This window comes from Petaurus breviceps, unplaced genomic scaffold, assembly GCF_028583685.1.
Source record: "Petaurus breviceps papuanus isolate PSGF00001 unplaced genomic scaffold, PetGlider_PUasm1.0 91133, whole genome shotgun sequence".
Taxonomy (NCBI): domain Eukaryota; kingdom Metazoa; phylum Chordata; class Mammalia; order Diprotodontia; family Petauridae; genus Petaurus; species Petaurus breviceps.
Window position 1 is genome coordinate 43,041,254 of NW_027187419.1, and position 17,867 is coordinate 43,059,120.

At 39.3% G+C, this 17,867-nt stretch overlaps 1 protein-coding gene and 1 long non-coding RNA gene across 3 annotated transcripts in view; one reads left to right on the forward strand and one right to left on the reverse strand.

Annotated features, from left to right (window-relative positions):
- KCNJ1 (potassium inwardly rectifying channel subfamily J member 1) overlaps positions 1-17,867 on the reverse strand; it is a 59,484-nt gene that overhangs the window by 12,185 nt on the left and 29,432 nt on the right. The window contains exon 2 of one of the 2 annotated variants that reach the window (XM_069079889.1): positions 14,355-14,522. The gene's annotated coding sequence lies outside the window, so the exon portion shown is untranslated. Of the gene's footprint in view, positions 1-14,322; positions 14,523-17,867 lie in introns of those variants that run through there. The other variant, XM_069079890.1, reaches the window with a different exon arrangement.
- LOC138154881 (uncharacterized) overlaps positions 1-17,867 on the forward strand; it is a 335,411-nt gene that overhangs the window by 9,492 nt on the left and 308,052 nt on the right. The gene's annotated exons all lie outside the window — the stretch shown is intronic.

The window sequence follows — 17,867 nt, forward strand, 5'->3', positions numbered from 1 at the left end:
AGACAGAGACAGAGAGAGACAGAGGAAGAGAGAGAGAAAACAGAGATGAGGGAGGAGAGACATAGAGCTTACAGGAATAAGGAAATGAAAGTTCTACTGTACTCACAACTGGTCAGAACACTCATAAAATTTTGTGATCAGTTCTGTGTGCCATCTTAGGAAGAACATTGAAAAGCTAGGGAGTAAACAGAGAAGGATAAACAAGATGGTGAAGGACCTTGAGTTCTTGCCATATAAAGACTGGCTGAAAGCATTAGTGGAGGTGGGCAGGGTAGCATGGGGAAGATAAGATTTAAGAGGAGCCTAATAGGTGTCTTCATGTATTTGAAGTGGTATTCCATGGACAAGTCTTTTGCTTTGTTCTGTTTAGACCCAGAAGGTCAAACTAGCAGCAATGGCTAGAAGTAGTAAACAGACAGATTTCTATGTGATACTGTAGGAAAATCTTTTCTAAGAGTCAGAATCATCCAAAAGTTGGAAGGGCAGCCATGTTGGTTTCCTTTCACTGGAAGTATTCAAATTAAGGCTGGATAATCAATTATCAGATATGTTATAAAAGGAATTCTTTTTCAGTTATGTGTTTCATTATCTGTTAATATCTATTACAATATCTCTTAAATTCCGTAATTCTCTGATATTCTATGTGATAGCCCTTCAGATATACAGACACCTATTATGCTCCTGCCCTTAGTTTTTCTGGATAGACTGCAGTTTCAGGCAATTCCCATTTCAGAAAGGCAACAAGCATTTATTAAAGATTTACTCTGTGCCAGGAACTGTACAGCAGAGAAACACAAAAAAAAGGCAAAAATGGGGCCCTCAAGGAACTTACAATCTCACTTGAGAGCAAATGGTATTCTTTCAGTGCCCCTGGCAAGTCTTACAGATGAGTTGACATCTGCATTGGTTATAGAGGTAGCTTCATCAGGAGAAGTGCACGCAAAACAGAAGTCCAATTAAAAAAACACTTGTGTTACATGAAACTCAAAGACCCAGCTACTGATGGTCTTCTGGGAAACTGGATGACAGTATGGAAGTAATTAGATTTAAACTAACACTTCACACCTTATACAAAGATATACTCCACATAGAAAAATGACCTATGAAAGATATAATTATAGATATATAGATATAATTCATCACAAATAAATGAGAAAAACAAGGAAGAAAATACCTTTCAGATCTCTAGATGGAGAAGAGCTCATGACTAAACAAGGGATAGAGAAGATCACAAAAGATTAAATGAATAATTTTAATTACATACAATTTTAAAAATACCCCCAATACAATATATCTAAGATTAGAAGTGAAATAATAAACTAGAAAAAAAATTCTCAAGTTTCTCTGCTAAAAGTCTCATGTTCAAAATACATTAATTTGAATTTGTAAGAATTTGAGTCCCAGTGGATAAATAATCTAAAGACATGGACAGGTAGTTCTAAAGAGAGGAAACCCAGGTTATCTTTAGCTATGTGAAAAATACTTGAAATCACTAACAAAGAAATACAAATTAATGCAACTCTGAGGTTTCACCTAACATCCATCAGATTGGAAGATTTGATAAAAATATAGTAAAATGATATGTTGGAAAGGATACAGGAAAATAAGCATGTGGATGTACTATTGGCAGATCTGTGATCTAACTATTCTGTAAAGCCATTTGAAATTATGCACAAAAAATTACTGAACAGTGCATGCCCTTTAAGCCAGTTGTACCACTAGTAGTGCTGTATATCCCCAGAAGATCAAAGGAATAGATAAAAGTTCTTTATGTATAGAAATAGCTACAGCAGCTCTCTTTATAATGGCAAAAAAACTGGAAACTAAAGGGAATGTACATCAATACAGGCATAGCTGAGCAAACCATAATACAGTAATATATTGGGAATGCTGTTGGACTATGAAAAATAAGGGGAAAGTTTTCAAAGAGACATGGGGAGAGTTGTAGAAACTGGTGTAGAGAGAAAAAAGCAGGGTGAGAAGGACAGTTCATAATATAACATCATCATAAAAATAGATATTTGAAAGAGTTATGAATTTTGATCAACTAAATGATCAATCATGATTCCAGAAGAATTCTCTCTACCTCATGACAGAGAGATAATTGATTAATATGAATAATAAGAAGTGGATTTTTGGAAGTGACCAAAGAAGTAATAAGTTTTGTTTACAGAAATACAGGGATTCTGTATTTCTTCCTCCTTCCCTCCTTTCCTCCCTTTTTTACTTCCTCTTTTCTTCTTCCCTCTCACCCTTCCTTTTTTCTCTCTTCCTTTTTTCTTTCTTCCTTCTTTCCTTCCTGCCTTCCTTCCTTCCTTTCTTCCTTCTCTTCCCTCCCTTCCTTCTTTTCTCTTTCCTTCCTCCCTCCACTCTTCATTCCCTCCTTTTCTTCCTTTCTTCTCTCATGTCACAGTTCTTTCTCCCCAAATCTCTTTTGGGCTCTAGCACCTAGTGAGTACCCAAGTACCAAACTGACGCCCTCTTCCAAGATCTATGTGCAAGTTGACTTGTTCTGATAGCTCTCTCTCAGTCAGTCTGTGTCTTCCTCCTCCTACAGACCGAGGTCCAGCTCAGTGGAAATTCTTACTCCTGAAGTATTATCTAAAGAGATTTTCAATGCAACTGCTGCTGAGAACTTCAGTCAGTACAAGAAAAAAAAGACCTAGTCAATAAATCAATGAGGACCCAGAACAAGAGAATTCCCTTCTTGTTTATATAATTTTCATCTTGGCCAAGGAATTCACACCATATTCAAGAGATGATAGTGAGGGAGAGGGGGTTCCCTAACTTTACTTGGCAGATACCCAGACTATATTCTCCCCTCAGCTAAAAAAAAATGTTGTTCCTACACTTATACATATGTGACTTCTTTTCCTGAATGCAATATGCTTTCCTGCACCAGTAGACACCATAAGGCTCAATGAGTAACACCTTTGATCATCATTACACATCAACCTAGTCATAGGCCTGATAGTCTGGGCATTTCTGTAGTGACTCGATGCTTCTGAAGAGTCAATCTTTCTACCCTATAAGGGGGAGCAAAGTGCCTTTGGATGCAGCACCAATTTGAGGCCTTCTGGAAGGCCTGGGGTGAATGAAACTTTCTCTAGTCCCTAAGGTTTCAATCTCTGCATGTTCTAGTTCCATTAGGATCTCCAAGGCTAAGTTAGTGGGTAGGACAGAGATTATCTCCATATTTAGCTCCTCCCTCCAGCCCAGGCAAGGATCACCCTCAGACTAGGGCAGTTTGGGTACCCATCTCCATCTCCTAAGGGTATACCCAAATTTGTCTTCCTCTTATCTAGATTTTGACCCAGATCTTCACCAGATGAGGAAGATTTGGAGATTAGGGTCCCTTTCCCAAGTCTCTTCTTTTCCTTACACCTCTTTTTTCCATTCAACAGAGAGGTCAATGAATTCCCCTGTCAACAGTGAATGGTGGTAATGTATTGTCCATTGGGGACCTCACCTATCTTCTGTGGCTGTTTTGTAGACTGGCAGATTAGCTAGTCTCTTGGTGACTTGAAATCAGGCAGTTTTCCAATGATCTTCTATCTTGTGTTTTCCTGGGACATCAGTATTTTTGTAGCAAAACTCTATGCTGTTCCAGAGAGTAAATCCGAGGATTATACTGTTGCTTTTTTCTCTCTGTGTGTGCTTCCAAGCTGAAGCATCACTAGACAGTAGGTCTCCTTTATCTGTTCTCTCAGTCAAATTATATATTGGTAATGAGTCACACCTTTGATCTTGCCATCAACCACAAATGTTCTACTTCCATGATCACTGAAATGCCTTTATCTGATCACAAGCTGCAATCATTCCATTTCCTTCTATTCTGACTTCTTAACCTATTCTTTGTCTTCACCAAGACACCATGACCTCCAATCCTGCCACCCCTCAGGACTTTCTCAGACTGTCATCCCTACTCAGGTTTTGCTTTCTTCCCATTCCAGTCTCAATCTTTAAGTAAATCCATTCAGCTTTCAACTACTGTCACTCCAAAATCCCTTGCTCATTTGCCCCATCGCAGCTCATGCCTTGCCAAACCTCAACCCTGAATTGCTCACACCATCTGTCACCTTAGCTGCTACTTACAAAATACTTAACAGATCTAGAGGAAATCATGCCACCAAGTCTACTATAAATTCATGTTTTCTCAACTGAGTCCTCACTACATCAAGGACTTTTATTGTTGTTCAGTTGTTTTAGTCATATCTGGCTCTTGGTGACCCCATTTGGGGTTTTCTTGGTAAAGATACCAGAGTGGTTTACTGTTTCCTGCTCTAGCTTATTTTATAGATAAGGAAACTTAGGCAAGCAAGGTTAAGTGACTTGTCCAGGGTCACACAGCTAGGAAGTGTCTGAGGCCAGATTTGAACTCAGGAAAATGAGTTTTCCGGACTTCAGGCTTAGCGTTCTATACACTGTGACACCTAATTGCCCACATCAGGGACTTTTACACCTCCCTGACTGATTATCCCATTCTCTCCTCCAGTTTGCCACTCTACTTTCTACATGCATCCTCTCAGCTGACAACCCTGCCTCATACTTTACCAAGAAAATAAGTGTTTTTCTATTAACGCTGTATTTCCCCCTTTTCCACATCTCATAATTCCTTGATATCATTTTCCCTTTTTTCCTGCTTTACTCAAGTGTTCAATGTGAAAATGGTCTTTCTCACCAAGGCCAAATGCCCAACATATTAATTCCCTCCCCTCCCATCTCCTCCAGCATATTATTTCCCACAGTCATTCCCATCTATGTCATTAATTTTCAGTCTCTTCCTTTCTACTGTTCCCTCCCCTGCTGCCTACACTCATACCCCCAATTATCCTTCCTTTAAAATACCTTGAATACCTATCATCCCCTCTGCATCCATAATTTCCCACTACGGGCCTGATTCCCTTATGGTTCCCTCAGCATAGGATTTCCTTCCAAGTTTCTGTTCTAGTAAACACTGGCCCACTCCAGGGCTTAGCACAATGCCTGGTACATTGCTTATTGACTGACTAACAGACTGACTGACTGGTGGACCTTTCTTTCTTTTTTGGAGGGGGGAAGGCAAGGCAATTGGGGTTAAGTGACTTGCCCAAGGTCGCACAGCTAGTAAGTGTGTCAAGCATCTGAAGCTGCATTTGAACTTAGGTCCTCCTGACTCCAGAGCTGGTACTCTACTCACTGCACCACCTAGCTGCCCTTGGTGGACCTTTCTTGATTCTTGGCAGAGTTCACATCTGATGGTGAACTATTTTACCCTGAGCTAACAAATACTGGCCAGCTCTCCCTGGCCTAGATGCTGGTTCTAATAAACTTTCTGTATACGGCCCATGTGCCTTCCAGAAAGGGCCAGTTTACTAGAATCCAGGGTAATCATTATAAGAATACTTTAATATATACATGGGAGAAAAATTTAAACACTCCTGCTCTCACAACAAGGTGAAACCTGACATCAAAAGCTGCGACCCTATTATGATTTGGACAATTAGGCCTAACATTGTTGTATAGTTAGTGAACCCTTGCAGAAAGAGCTCTGAAAAGACTAGACTGTATGGATTGAAGAACCTTGACTCAGATAACTAAGGAGAACAGCATAGCATGTCACAGGTGTGAGACACCCAGAACTATGTGACAGCGAGCCAGTGGTTCTCATTATTAGAACTCAGAAGCAAAGGCTATTGGATTCTCATGGTAGGTGAAAACAAGGTGTCTATTCCAATCCATGTCCCAAAGGACTTTCTGTGGCCCCTGGTTCTTGGTACTTTTCTGTGGATCATGGAAAAAGTGGGTAAGTGACATGAACTACTTAGAGATGGGGACAATCTCATTGTCTTTGGGAAGATGCTGGAAATCCACAAAGTGAGCCTACTGATGATGTTCAATTGGCTAGAAGCTTCTGGTCTAAAGCTTTCAACAGAAAAATGTCAGTGTGTCACCTGTGGAAGCAAATTTTTATCATGGAACCCGTCCTCTCTGCAGGGGATGGGCAAAGGATATGTGCAAGAAGATCAAGAGCTGTCCCTGGTGTGTTCAGAGGAAAATGCTAACAAGGTGAGCTGCTTCTATGGAGAGTACAAGCAACATCAAGCCTTAGGAGCCTGTGTATAGACCTCTTGTCCCTGGATGGGGATTGGAAGAGCATGAAGAGAAGTCTAACCACTTTCCACAGTACACAGAGGCTTACCTGACCACAAGCCAGAGGGCTTTTCCAGCAGCCAGAGTATTATGGAAGGTGCATTCTTTTATTTCTTAATTAATTTGAGTCAAGTTTCATAGATTTGAAGATGGAAGGGAATTTAGAAGCCCTCTGTCTAGTCCACCCCTCTCACTTTACAGATGAGGAAATTGATGCTAAGAAAGGCTAAATGACTTGCCCAAGATTACATAGCTAGGAAGGAGTTGAGGTAGGAGTTGAACCCAGGTCCTCTAACCTCCAAGAACAGCAATGATCTGGCAGGAATCAAGACAACTAAACAATTCCACCTCATCCTCAAGTGGACCACAGAAAGTAGATTTTAATCACTCCCCACTGAACATGCTGGGGACGTGGATGAATAAGTAAGAAGGCCCAGTGGAGTCAACATGTGACTTTTTAGCACATGCCTACCATGTCTCTAAGAATAACACCACATATGTTACTCAAGTTATGAGGCAACTAGGTGGCATCAAAAGATAGCATGCTAGGATTGGAATCAGGAAGTCCTGTGTTCAAATCCGGCCCCAGACACTTACTAGCTGTGTGAGCACAAGTCATTTAACCTTTATCTTGTCCCAGTTTTCTCAACTATAAAATGGGAATAACAAGAGCACCTACTGTGACAAGTTGTTGTAAGGATCAAATGTAATATTTTGTAAAAACACTTTGCACAGTGCCTGGAACAGGGATGGGGAAGCTGTGGCCTCAGTTCAGGCAGAAGGCTGCACTTGAGGACCTAGAGGACCATATGTGGCCTTGAGGACACAGGTTCCCCACCCCTCGCCTGGAACATAGTAGGTATTTAATAAATGCTTGTCCCCTTCCCTTCCCTTCCTTTCTCTTCCTTTCCCTTCCCTTCTGTCCAGGTTGATGTTTTAACAAGAGTCACAGACAGCTTGCATTTTCAAGTCTTTGAGGACAGAGAAGATAGAAACTCATCAGTAAGCATTTATTATAGAGATCAATAAGCAATAAGCATTTATTAAATGCCCCTATGTGCCAGGCACTAGGGATACAAAGATAAGTGAAGTGAAAAAGTTCCTGCCTTCAGTATATTTGCATTCTATCAGGGCAGTCAACCTGTACCTACATAGTTATATTCAAAATCTAAACAACAGTGGTATGTGATAATTGGAGAGAGAAGTGCCAGCAGCTAAGAGGTTTAGGAAAGGCTCAATATAAGATGGTGCTTGAACTAAGTCTTGAAGGGAACTACATGTCCCTAGAGGCATAGGTGAAAAGGAAGTGAATTTCAGACATGAGAGACTAGTGCGAAGGTAGAAATGGAGTGCAATATATGAAGAAAAATAAGATGAAATATTTAACTGCACCTAAGTTTGCATGAAGAATAGTCATGTGGAATAAGGCTAGAAAGGTAAATTGGGGCTAGATTGTGAAGGGCTTTAAATGCCAAGCAGAGTTTTATATTTGCTCCTCAATTTAACACAGGATTAATGTAGTTTTTTCAGTGATGTGGTCAGGCATGCATTTCAGGAAAATCACTTTGGTAACTGTTGGCAGATGGGTTGGAGTGGGGCAAGAGTTGAAGCAGAGAGACAGATTGCAGGGGCAGGGGGTGATATAGTCGGCTAGAACAGGGGTGATGAGAGCTTGTTTTAGGATGGCAGCCATGTGGGAAAAGAGATGAGGACAGTTGCTAGAGATATTACAGAAGCTGAATAGAAAATACTTGGCAACTGATTGGATATATGGGTTAAGGGATAGTGAGCTGAAGATGGCATTCAGGTTGTGACCTTAGGTCATTGAAAGATGATGGTGCCTTTAACAGAAAATGGAAAGTGTAGAAAAGGGGTGGGTTGAGGTGGGGGTGGGAGATGAGAATGAATTGTTTTGAACATGTTGAGTTTGAGATACCACTTGTATCTTTAATTTTATTTTCTTCTATTACCTATTATGTAGCCACTGCTCCAGCCAGGCTGGTCTCTTCATTGTTTAATGAAGTTTAGAATATCTAATATTTTAGACAAGTTTAAAATATCTAATAGTCAGTTGGTGAGTCAGGGCTTCAGTACAGGAGAGAGACTAAGGATGGATTTCTAGATCTCATTGCCAGTTGCACAGAGATGATTGAACTAACGGGAGATGAAGAGATAATCAGATGAGAAGTTAGAGAGAAGAGTAGTATACCTAAGACAAAACCTTGAGGCACATCTACATTCAAGGACTGTGATATGAATGGTGTTCAAAAAAAAAAAACAACTGAGGAGCATTCAAGCCAATGGATAATCTATCCATTGGATAAATTGTCAAAAAAAAATGAACAGAAAGTTCTCAAAAGAAAAATCTTAAGTCATCGATGACCATGTGAAAATAATGCTGCAAATCTTTTTTAAAAAATTTAAACAACTCTAAGGTCCTACTTCCTTTCCATAAGATTTGCAAAGATGACAACAAATGGAAAGTGACAATTGTTGGAGGGATAGAGAGAAAACAAGCACATTAATATACTATCAGAGGTGCTATGAATGAGTCCAGACATTCTGGAAAGAAATTTGGAACTACATGCAAAAAGTCACTGTGTAACTTTAGAAAGAGGAAAAGGATTGGACTATACAAAATATTTATAGCAGACTTTTTGATCTAACAAAGAATTGGACAGTAAAAAGCTGCTTATTAATTGGGGACTGTATGAACAAATTATTATGAATGTAATAGAAATAATGAAAATACATTTTCAGGAAACTTGAGAAGATATTCTTAAACTGATATAGAGTGAAATGAATGGAGCCCAGAGAGCAAATTCTATGATAATAACAACAACAACCATATAAAGAAAAACAACTCTAAACACTTAAGAACTCTAATCAATGCACCAGCACTAGTTCAGATGACTGATGATGAAGCATGCTGCCCACCATTTGACAAAGGGTGGAAGTTACATAATGAGATATATATTTTAGGCACAATAAATGTGAATATTTGTTTTTTATGACTGTGTAAATATGTTACAAAGAGTTTTTTCTTTTTCCTTTTTTTTTTTTAAAGCAATTGGGGTTAAGTAACTTGTTCAGGGTTACACGGCCAGCTATTTCTGGGTGTGGTGCTAAGTATCTGAGCCCAGATTCGATCCCAGGTTATCCTGACTCTGGGGCCGGTGCTCTTACTCACTGTGCTACCTGGTCACCCCACAAAGGTTTTTTTCCCCATCGTTTTGGGGTAGGGGGAGGTACCGGAGGAACAGAAGGGAGAAGGAGTCTCCTCAATAGGTCTGCTTCCCTCCCTCCCAAAAAAATAGAAAAGAAGAAAAAGAGGGTCATTAAAGAATTAAAAATGCAAAAGTATGCCCAGAATAAAATACAGATAAATATCTTTGAAAGTTACATGTTGAGTTTATTATATACTAAAAAGTAAAAGCAAATTGTATGAAACAGATTTGTGGTTTCATGCTCAAAATTCTTTTTAAATTTCTTTTGTACATGGAAATGCCCTTTTTTCTTGATGCATGTCAAAGTTCAGAATTTTAAAAACACCTTTCAAAAGAAAGAGAAAGGAGATAGGTGGAAGGAGAACCAAGAAAGAGTATGTCATGAAAACCCAGAAAAGAGTCTCTGAGAGGTTGGTTAACATTGTCAAATGCAGCAGAGTCAAATGATGAAGATGAGGATGAGATTTAGCAATTAAGATAGCACTGGTAACTTGGAGGAAGGAATTTCGAGTTGAATGATGAGGTTAGAAACCAGATTGCAAAATATTGAGAAATTAGCCAGCAATGAGAAAGTGTGCCCAACAAATGTAGAGGGCTATTTCTAGGAATTTGGCTGAGGAAGGCAAGAGAAATATTGGATAATAGCTAGAAGGACTAATGAAGTTTTAATAAGGCTAAGGGAATCTCGGATATATTTGTAGACAGCAGGAAAAGAACCAGTAGACAGAAAGAGGTTAAAAATTAGAAAATAAGGGCATGGTTAGGGGGGTAATCTGCTGAAGAAAATGAGAGGAGAGAGAATCAATAATCCATGTAGAGCATTTGGCCTTGAGGGAAGATCCACCTCATCATCAGGGAATGGAGTAAAAGAAGAAAGAATGGAAGATAATGTTAAGAAATAATGAGACATACAGAGGAGAAAAGTCAATGCACATGGTGAAAGTCCTGATCTACATCTTCATCATCATCATCATCATCACCACCATCATTATCATCATCATCATCATTGTCATCATCATCATCACTAACATTTATGTAGCACTTTAAAGTTACAGAGTACTTTGTAAATATTATCTCATTTTATCCTTACAGTAACCCTGCAAGGTAGGTGCTAATACTATCCCCATTGTACAGATGATGAAACAGGCTATGAAAGGTTGAATAACTTGCCCAGGGTCTCACAGTTAGTCAGTGTCTGAGGGCAGATTTTAATTCAGGTCTTCCTGACCCCAGGTCTAGCACTCTATTCTCTGCTTCTGCAGAAAACAATTAAGGAACAAAATTAAAATGAGTGTAAATAAAAGCTGTAGTTGGCTACAGGTTGTTGATACTATCTCTGGGACAAAGAAAGAAGTGATCAGTGTGAGGTAAAAATAATAAATATATCGTGTAAAATGTGGTCTTTGAGCTGGTTCTTTATGGGAATGGGAATTTATTGGAATGGGAAGGATTTTGATGAGCAGAGAAGAGCATAGAGAATATTTCAGACTGAGCAAAGAGTCATGAGCAAGGTATTGATAGGGAATGAGAAAAATATTGAGTATGGGACTGAAAGAAGTTGAAACAATGAAGAAACCAGCCTGGCTGGAGCAATGGCTACATAATAGGTAATAGAAGAACATAAAATTGAAGATAGAGGTGGAGAGGCAGTATTAAATGATGTGGGGCCCTGAGGCAGCAGAGCTTAATGGACTACTGAAGTCGAAGTCTGAAAGAGTTGGTTCAAATTCCACCTTCGATACTTACTAGCTAAACACCCCGAGTCTCAGTTTTTCATCTACAAAATGGGGATGATAATAATAGTGTCTATCTCCCTGACTTTTAAGGATCAAATGGGATCATTTATGTAAAATGCTTTGAGATTCTTAAAGCACTACAAAAATATGAGCTATGATTATTTTTTATTGTTGAGTGCCACACTGAGGAGCTAGTGCCACAATGGAATTTAATTCAAGGAGTTAGATCACATTTTATCACAATGACAAAATTAAGGAGTAATTTCAACTAGCAGTGGAAAAGTATCAAGGATTTTTGTTGACCTTCAGAGACTTTATGACTTGCCCCATGCTGCAGTATGCCTCTGTTTTGAATTAATTATAGGCTATCACCTGAAGTTATGGGTATGGGTCACCTTCACTTTCCCTACCAGAAATCAGCTGTGGTTGGCACAATGCCCCAGTCTATAGGCATGAAACCTTTTATGTCCCACTGGATTAAGAGAGTGCGCCAAGGACTGTGAGGAGGAACATTAGGGATCCTATTGATCTCACCTAGTGAGAACCAAGAGGAGTGGGATTTTTTTCTAATCCAGTGTTTGTAGAATATGAATTAGGTTTTACCCATTATGGACTTAGGGCACTGTAGGCTGGCACACAATGCTGGTGGCCCAAACTTGGCAAAATTGTGAAAAGGGATGAAATTGTAAAGTGGTTTGTTTTCTGTGCCTTTTCATCATCTTCTTCTCCTTCTCCTTCTTCTTCTCCACCTCCTCCTCCTCCTCCTCTTTCTTCCTCTTCTCCTTCTCCTCCTTCTTCTTCTTCTTCTTCCCCATAACCCTCGTGCTGCTCCACTCTGGAGCTTAGCTGATTCACCCTAAAATGCAACTCAATGGATATGTCCTTTTAAAAATAGGATATAGAAAGGACAATCTATATCCCAAAGGCATGAATCCCAAATTATGGAATTTCATGCATTATGACACCTAAATGGGGAGAGGAGGATATTTGGGGACAGGGAGGCTGTGGCTTTGCATCCCAAATTATGTTTTGTAGTTGACTGCCTTCTCGGTCTCTTTACAAGCCTGGCTTTTTATATAATTTGGGTATCCTCTATCCTGAAACAAACAAACAAACAAAAAACCTTTACTTGCCCCTGGCATTTCTCAACTATCATTCTAGATCTCTCCTCCCTTTCACAGCTTAAGATCCATTAAAAGGAGTATACTTCCTACTACCATCTGCCCACTCACATCTCTCTTCTGACCCCATTAACTTATTGAAATAGTGCTTTTCAAGGTTATTAGTGATCCCTAAATTGCCAGATCTGATACCTTCTCCTAGTCCTCATCCTCCTCAACCTTTCTGAAGTGTTTGACGCTGTGGACCTCCTCCTTCTGGAAGATCCATTTTTTGCTTCTTTATATTTCCTTCTCCCTCATTATGACACCATCTCTTGAACTTCTCCTACCTATCTGTCTACTTTTTCTTGGTTTTCTTCACTGGTTCTTCTTCTTCCTCATCCCTAAGTGCAGATGTCCCTAAGACCCTGTCCTTAGAACTCTTCTCTTTCTAATCTACACCCTTGATCATATCATTCAGTCCCATGGCTTCAGGGACCTCTTCTTTTTAGTTCACTCCTAAATCTATGTATCCAAATTCAACTCCGTGAGTTGTATCCCTATGCATCCCACTCCAATACAGCTTCCTAAATTCTAGTCCCATATTTCTACCACAGCTACTAATCACTTCCTCAATTTCCCATTGCCTCTTCAAACTCAGCAGGTCCAAATCTGAACTATACTCTTTTCCTATAAGCCTGCCCTTCCTCCTAGTCTCTCTGTTTCTATTGATTGACCCACCATACTCCTAGTCATTCGGGCTTAAAATATTAAGTCATGTTTGACTCTTTTTCTTGCCCTCAACATCCAATTAGTTGCCAAATCTTGTCAATTCCATGTCTACACTATCTCTTGTATGCATCCCCTATTTCTACTCACGTGGCCATCACCCTAGTTTGACTCTTTATCATCTTTCATTAAACTATTTTAGTAAGCTCTTCTCTGGTCTTCCTGCCTCGTCTCTCCTTGCTCTAATCTGTTCTAACACAGATACAAAATCACCTTACTAATGTTCACATATGACCAAATAATTTCTCTGCTCAAAAATTTTCTGTAACTCTCTATTATCCATTGAATAAAATATAAACTTGCTAACCCAGTCCTTTAAACTCTTTGGAATTTTGGTCTGATCTACCTTTCCAGCCTTATTTCACGTAATTTCCCTTTACCAACAAAACTATTTCAACCAAACCTGAAAATGGCTGCCTCCCAATAACATCCTGCCCCCTCTTGCCTTTTATGCATTTGTTCAGACCTGAAACATGCTCTGCCTAGTTAAATCTTTCTCTTCTTTCAGAGCCCAACTCAGGTACCACCTCCTCCATGAAGTCTTCCCTGATTCCTAGAGCTGAAGGTGATCTCTGTCTGTCTGTCTCTGTCTCTCTCTGTGTCTCTGTCTCAGTCTCTCTGTCTTTGTAGGTGTGTGTGAGTGTGTGTGTGGTATCTCTGTCTCTGTCTCTCTGTCTCTGTCTCTTTCTCTCTGTCTCTCTGTCTCTGTCTCTCTGTCTCTCTGTCTCTCTGTCTGTCTCTCTCTCTCTCTCTCTCTCTCTCTCTGTCTCTCTCTGTCTCTCTCTCTCTCTGTCTCTCTCTCTGTCTCTCTCTCTCTCTCTGTCTCTCTGTCTCTCTGTCTCTCTCTCTCTCTCTGTCTCTCTCTCTCTCTCTCTCTCTCTCTCTGTCTCTCTGTCTCTCTCCAAAGTTATCCTTTGCCCCTATCATACTTTACCCTGTATCAATTATTTGTGTACATGTAACATCCCATCCTTGACAGCAGGGATAATGTCATTTTTCACCTAATGCCTAACACATGGTAAGCATTTAATAAATGGGTAGAGCTCTGTGCCTCAACTCAGAAAGACCCAGAAGCCCACCTCAGACACTCATTAGCTCAGTTACCCTCAGAAAGTTCCTTAAACTCTGTTTGCCTCAGTTTCCTCACTTATAAAATGGGGATAATAATAGCACCTACCTTCTAGGGTTGTTATGAGGATAAAATAAGAGGATATTTGCAAATCCTAACTTTACAAATGCTAAAGTGTTATGTAAATGTTAGCTGTTACTATTACTATTATTATTATTAAATGTTTGATGAAATAATTTGCACTGGAGAATGATTACTGTAATGATTACCTTGTTGATCCTTTTACTCTCAAGTTACTTGCCTGTGTCCCTCAGGGCTCAGCAGGTGAATCTCAAAGCTGCATATGGTGCTGATACACTTGGTGTCTGTTGAGAGGGGCCAGGTGGTTGGAATGCCAGAGTCCTGGGGTCTTCAGAGATGATCTGCTCCAATTCAACAACTGAGGATGAAGCCACAATCGCCAAGAGACCTGATGGAACACACCGATATAGTCAGCTGGAAAAAGAACCTGGAGAAAAGACTGGCTTTTATAAGCCAATAGGTCTATACAAATGACAGTATTTTTGACCAGTCCAAACTGGAAAAGGTAGAAGGGTCAGGAGTTCTGAGTTCTAATCCTAACTCTGCCTCAGAGTCATTGTATGTTCTTGATTTACCTCCCATCTGTGTTCTATGATTCCTTCTGCTCCCTAGCTAGGAAAGTTTTCTTTACACATCATGGTTTATTTTTGTTTTGTTTTGGAGGGGGGAAGACAAGGCAATTGGGGTTAAGTGACTTGCCCAAGGTCACACAGCTAGTAAGTGTCAAGTGTCTGAGGCCAAATTTGAACTAAGGTCCTCCTGACTCAAGATCTGGTGCTCTATTCACTGTGCCACTTACCAGCCCCACATATCATAATATCTTATGGCTTAAATGGTAGAGAAATTTAGCTCAATTGAGTGATACAAAGAACTTTCCAGCCTCATTGATCCACTCCTGTCATCGAAGGACTACAGGGCAAAGTTTCTTACAACAAATACAATTAGAGTAAGATTATTGGTGTACAAGAATATTTTTACTTTATGCATTAGATATGTTCCAGAAAAGTTTTATGTAAGTAGAATTTCATTCAACAGAGATTTATTATAGATATTCTAAGAGAAAGGCAGCTTGGGACAAAGTGCTGACCTCAGAGTCAGAAAGATCCAGGTTAAAATTGTATCTCTTCCACTTAACTAACTGTGTGACCCTGGGTAAGTCATCTGATATGTCAAAGACCTGGGCAACTCTTTAAGACTATAACATGCCCCTTGGATCTTGAACTGTACCTAGAAAGTTATTTGCAAAAAGATAGCAGTATCCAGCCAAGCATTTGTGCAAAATATATGCAGATACAGTCAACTCCCATTTACTCATAATGGCTGGTAAAGAAGGAATGCTAGTTTGTAGAATATGCTTAGAACTACCAGCTACTCCATACCAAAATCATTTATTTACAGAGAATTAGAATTCACTTCATTCAATTCAGGGGAAAAAAGTGTTGCATATGTACTATGTGCAGATATGAGTAGGGGACAGGGAGGGAAAATTATATAAGCTATAATTTTTTAAAAATTATCTTTCCAACTAACAAATCTTTATTTTGCTCTCCCTCTCACATGCCCTTTTCCCTTCTACCCCACCCCAAAAGACCTTGTGACAAGTGTGCATAGTGAAGCAAAACAAATTCTCCCACAGGTCATATTCATTCTCATTCTGCATATTTAATTAAGGAATAATTCTTGACCTTAAAGTTGTTGTTGTAGTCATTCAGTTGTGTTTGACTCTTCATGACCCCATGATCACAGTATACACCAAGGCCTTCTGTCCTCCACAATTTCCCTAAATCTCTCCAAGATCATATTTGTTGAACTTATTGAACAACTTCCAACCTGAGGGGTTCATCTTCCAACATCATATCTTTTAACATTTTGATACTGTCCATGGAGTTCTTTTGGCAGAGATACTGGAATGTTTTGTCATTTCCTTCTCTAGTAGATCACCTGTTGTCAGAACTCTCCAATGTGACCTTCTGTCTTGGGTAACCCTACACAGCAGGGCTCATAGTCTCACTAAACCCTCTGACATGACAGGGTGGTAATCCAGGAGCAGTGATCTCAAGGTACTTACAATAAAATAAGCAACAATAAAATATACTTAAAATCAGATCTCCACTGACCATGAGTTATTTATTGTTTTTTTCTTAGGCAAAGAAGGCAAGGAGGAGAAGAGAAAAAGAATCATGAAGAAATGAGAAAAGAGAATAAGAATGGAGCAATGGAGAAGGGAAAGAAGACAAAAGGAGTGGTAATGGGAGGAAAGAGGAAGGGAATGACATTAAGGAAGAAGAGAGGGAAGAGGGGAAAAAAGTGAGGATGAGTGAGAAGAGAGAAAGAGAGGAAAGAAGGACTGGAAGGAAAGAAGGGGGAATGGAGAAGAAACAAAGGGAAGGGAGCAGAAAAGAAGCATTCATTTATTCATTCATTCATTCATTTATCTATCTATCATCTATCTATCTATATATGCACTTATTTACTCAGTTATTTATTTATTTGTTTGTTGTTTGTTTATCGTTTGACGATTCAGGAACTCCCCCATTGAGCTTAAATGGACAGGTTATTTTTCTTGCTTGGTTTTGTTTGCTTTTTTCACATTATTCTTCCTTTTATCCACAGCACACCAGAAGCTCGCTAAATTCTTCTAATCAAAGATTCTGAGAGATGGAAGAGACCTAAGAGATTAGCAAGTCCAGCAATTTTCTATTCTTTTATTACCTCAGCACACCTTTATACTCTTAAATTGAAAATTAGCAAGGACCTCCTAAAGGACTTTTGTTTATGTGAGTTCTATCTAGGGGTTTACTTATAAATGTGTAACAACTGGACACAATTGTAAGTTTAGCCTGCAGTTTTAGCATTTCTCTATCACTTTCTTAAGGCTAGGCAATCAGCAAAACAATAAAGTAAGACTTAATTCATAGCATTTGCTATTTTCAAGATGTTCACACTGAAAATTGAATAGTTCCTGTTTGAGCTCATTCTAGCACAGCCCTAGATATCTATCAATATTTACAATATTGGAAATTGAAATATCTTAACATTACTATGAAAAGAGTTTCAACCACATGGACTCTCCACTTTGTGAATTATGTCTAGTCAAATTCCCTCATTTTGGAGAGGAGAAAACTGAGACCCAGAAGGGATAATCTACTTGTCAAGGTCACACAGGGCCATGATCAGGACACAGATCTCCTGACTCCCAGTTCAGTACACTTTAGTAATGCCACATTGCCTCCCTTGAGGCTTGGTTGTTAACATAAGCCTATTATCATGTCTTCCTCACATCATTATGGATCTTAATCACCATTATTTAGTACCACAAACAAAATCTCAATTATTTGACCTGCCTAGTTGTTTGCATTCTGAGAAAATAGAGCTTTATATTCAACCTGTGAGCCTTATTTTTCATCCAGATGAATGTTAGTTACCATGGGGAAAATCTTAATGGAGATTTCCATCTTGGCAGAATTCCCAGCCTTTTGAAGAACTCAGAAAGCTGACCAGTTTCTGTCCTTTGCTCTCTTACCTTGCCTTCCCTCTCTAACTACTGTGTTTCCCCGATAATCAGACACTGTCTTATTATTTTTTTGGACAGAAAAACACCAGAGGGCTTATTTTCAGGGGAGGACTTATTTTAATGAACATTGACAGCAATTTTAATAAACAGGTAAATGTGAACAAAAAAATGTACCTTTATTCAATAAGTAAATCACTGGGGAAGAACAGGATGACGCGC